Source organism: Benincasa hispida, chromosome 2 (genome assembly GCF_027475165.1).
Source record: "Benincasa hispida cultivar pf3 chromosome 2, pf3_genome.v1.1, whole genome shotgun sequence".
In the NCBI taxonomy this organism is placed as follows: domain Eukaryota; kingdom Viridiplantae; phylum Streptophyta; class Magnoliopsida; order Cucurbitales; family Cucurbitaceae; genus Benincasa; species Benincasa hispida.
The window spans coordinates 12,492,288-12,496,383 of NC_143479.1; the positions used below are offsets into that span (position 1 = coordinate 12,492,288).

General features: G+C 31.5%; 1 long non-coding RNA gene across 1 annotated transcript; it reads left to right on the forward strand.

The window, feature by feature from the left end:
* The first annotated feature begins 1,933 nt into the window (after positions 1-1,933).
* LOC150037649 (uncharacterized) lies at positions 1,934-2,769 on the forward strand. The gene is made up of 2 exons (XR_016527920.1): positions 1,934-2,248; positions 2,493-2,769. It is a non-coding gene; the product is annotated as an uncharacterized LOC150037649 (long non-coding RNA).
* Positions 2,770-4,096: the final 1,327 nt, after the last annotated feature.

Here is a 4,096-nt window from a genome sequence, read left to right on the forward strand (position 1 = left end):
GGGAAAGAAAAAAAAGTCCACTAATGTATATCGAAGGCCCAATCTTTTCGAAAAAGTTAATATAAGCCCAGCATCAAAGAGAGCGTACGAGGGTGAGTTTTGAGTTAATTTTCTTTTGGTCCTATTGAGGGTAGTCCAAGCCCCACGGGCCCAAGCTCAGGGACACATTGGAAATTTGCGCATCTCGAAACAGGAAATAGAGGCTTTGAGTCTTTGGGTCCGCCTCGCCAACCTCGTTCCGTTCCGCCAAAAAAGGTAATGTCAAACTCGAGCTCATGGCTAAAACCCTTTAATCTCACGGGTGATCGAGGCATTAGAGTGTACATGGCTCGACACCACATCAATGCAAGTTCTCTTATAGATTAGTTTGGACAAACTATTTGAATGATAATAGCACCAGTTAGAGGCAAGTGACTTGGATGAGGTTTGTGCACCAACATGTCTATATTATTACATTTCTATTCTTCAGTTTAGAGTTTAAATTTTTATTGGATCCTATGTTTTAGTTTTGTATATTTGTATCATCGAGATTTTTCTAATGTTCATTTGTTGTCTTTGTTATTAATCTATAGTCGACTAATTTCAAGAAAGTATGATCTAAAAATTTTAACGATGATGGAGAGTATATAAAAATGGTTTAGTTACTAATTAATCCATTTTATTACCATCAAATAAAAAAATGAATATTTCAATATTTGATGAAAATTATAGAAAAACGTGCAATTATTCATGTGTGATAAGGAAAAAAAAGTGAAACACTTTCAAATCTATAAATCGAATAGAAATTGAACTTAAAATTAATAGGTAAAAGTGTAACATTAAAACATAATGATCAAATAGAAACTAAATTTAAATTTTATGAATTTCAACAAAGTTATTCAAGGGTTCAAATTTGTACATCGATCAAACATAGTTTTATGTATAATTGTCTTTTTTTAACCAATACTTTTGTGCATAACTTTATTTTATTGAAATGGATGAATTTATAAAAAATTTCACGATATTTCATGTTGAAATTAGATAGAGAGTTTTTAAAAAAAAAAAAAAAAAAAGTGCAAAAATGACAACATTTATGTTAAGTTCATGTCTAAGTTAATGTATTTGAACGTTTAAAGATGAAATTAATACAACTCCATGCATTTGGGTCTAATTTTTTTTTTTGTTCTTTTCAAACCATTAAGGTGTGTTTGGTCCAAGGAGTTTGTAAACTTTACTTATTGTTTGGTTCAAAGAATTTATAGATCCCACTACTAAAAAATATCAATTTTATATCTTATCAACTTTTTATATTGTAAGTTCCAAGAGTTGTTCGTAATCCCTTACTTCTCACTATCACACTCCTTACTCCCAATCACTCATTTATTGGTTGGATTCTCATTCTAACATTACGAAGGACGATACTTCTTATTTTCTAACAATATGTGTGTGTGTGGAGAGAGCAAATCCGTAGACCAAGGAGAGGAAGAGGACGGATATTATTTTAAAAAGGAAAGAAAGAAAAAAGAAAATAAATGAGAACGACACATCGTAATCTTTTCCAAACAAAATGTCGTTCTCTACAAAGAGGAAAAAACGTCAATATTTCGAATCTCTATGGAATGGAATCTTAGATTTTGTTGTGTTTGTGTGCATGTATTTAAACTCCACTCATTTTACAAGATAAGAATAAGATAGTTTCTTTTGTCCATCCATTTTTATTTTAAATAGTTGCATAGCAACTTTGTTTGTAGTCTTTATGTTTTTATATTATATATCTGTTTATTGAAATGAGTGGATAGATGACCCAAAATTGGGGTATCATATTTGTTTATTAGAATCGGTGGATAGACGACCTAAAATTGGGGAACGAAATATGTCTCACTCTTCAAATCTGAAGTTTTTGCATTTGTTCGTCATATTTGTGTGAAATTACTCAAACATATGATTGGCTTCTCGCTCTTCTTGCTTCCTGGTTTCTCTTGATCTCATCTCTCTCTCACTCGCTTCCAGTCTCTCGCTATCTCACCCTCCTCTATCTTGCTCTCTCTTTCTCTCTTGGCCCCTCTCTCTCACACACTATCGGTCTCCTCTCTCTCGCTCTTTCGCCCTTTCCCTCCAATGCGTCCATAAGGAACGTTCCCAACAACAACACCTTCACAACTGCTACCAACGATCGACAACGAATGGAGAAAGGGAAAATGGAGAATGATCGATGCAAATGAAGGAAATAAAATCAAGAAGAAGATGATGACGAGGGAACAAACTAAGGGTAATTTTCTAACTTTGGTTGATGATGAGTAAGTACAAGGGCAAAATTCTTAAGTTTCAAGAATTTGGGTAAAAACTCTTAAATCATTAGTTGACCCAAAAAGCTTGATCTAATGGATGAAGGTAAATCTAATTATATATCATCTAACAAAAACCATTGTGAGGATGGAACAGAGATAGTGTGTGTCCATTGAGGGCGTGGATGAAAATTAACGTTAACGTTGGTTGCTCCCCATCTAAAATAGGAGTGGGCTCGGGCGTGATTGTGAGGAACGAGCATGGAGATGTGATTGCCGCTCAGGTTGCCTTTCGTCGTGGGTAGTTTGATGCTAAAGCGTGAGAGATTTCTGTTTTGTTTGTGGGTTCGTGTTTCCGAATTGGCTTCATTGATAAGTAGATTAAATGTTAAGAGGATTGGGTTATGCTCCTATATGTTGTAATAAGATGGCTCAATCTTTGGCCAAACATGCTTTATCGTCTTGTATTTCGCAAAGTTGGATTTGTGACTTTCCTGGTTCGCTATCCATGTTGTCAGGGTTGATAAGGATGATTTTCAAGATTAATGTTTTTTACCTTTGATGGCTTAGTTTAAATTAAACCAACAAAAAAAAAAATCATTTTGAATATTGAGATTAGGTTTATTGTACAATTATCTCGTCTCAATTTTTTTATATTATGGATAAACAATTGAATTCTTACTCAAAATCTAAAAACAAAAACAAGTTTTGACTTTTTTTAATAAAAGTTTTCCGAACTTTCAAAAAGTTGGATTGGTTTTAAAATCATCAACAAGACTAGATAACAAAACCAATAAATATTGAGTTGAGTTAGTATTTATAAACCTAATTTTTTAAAATCAAAACAAAACAATCATCAAATCAAGCTTATACAGCTTTTTAATGATTTTTTTTATCTTAATAAGATTACAAAAGAAAAAATAAATAAATTTCGACTATTAAATTAGAAGTTGGAGTCGCCATCGGCTCTGGTCACCAAAATCCAGTTTCGTAACATTAGCCTTATAAATATTTATTTTTACCTATAAATTTAGTTATCTTTGTTATCTATTTTATAAGCTATGTTTTTAAAAAACCAACGTAAAAATTGATTCAAAATTTTGTTTTTATATATATCAACTTATGCGTAAATATTTTAATAATGTATTCGATAAAATTATATTTAAATATTAAAAACTTAATACTATATAAAATTTTAGTTAGTTTATAAAACACAATATAAAATCCAGAAAGAAAAAAAAAAGTGCAATTTGCAAACCGAATCCCAATCTACAACCTGCGGTTGCGGTATGGCATTTATCCATTGTAAACGAATGGACATATTTTGTTTGACCTTTGGATTACTTATTATTATCATAATTATTTTTATTTTCAAATATATTATAAATAAAGAATTTAGCATTAGCCTACAAATTCTCCACAATCTTCACATATTTATAAAAATAGATAAAGAAGGGCCATCTTTTGCTGACTGCCACTCAATCTTGTTTTCCATTTTCAATTAAGCCGTCTTTTGTCGACAAATCTAATTTATTTGCTTAAAATGTTTGACAAGCGTTGGTAGATTTAGAATATATTACACTATACAGAATATATAATTCACATCCTTATGTCTCATTAAATTGAAAGAGGAGAAGACATCAGTGGATGCCAACTTAGCACGAATCAACATCCAACTTAAGTATTTGAAATGTATGGATCAATTCAAATAATTATAATCTAAGTCAATTGTTGATATCAAGAAATGGATCAACTGTGAAATTGTATTGCGAAGAAAAACGATATGGTGTCTTGGAAGAAATTGAAAGATGGTGTGGTGTCGAGTCACCAAT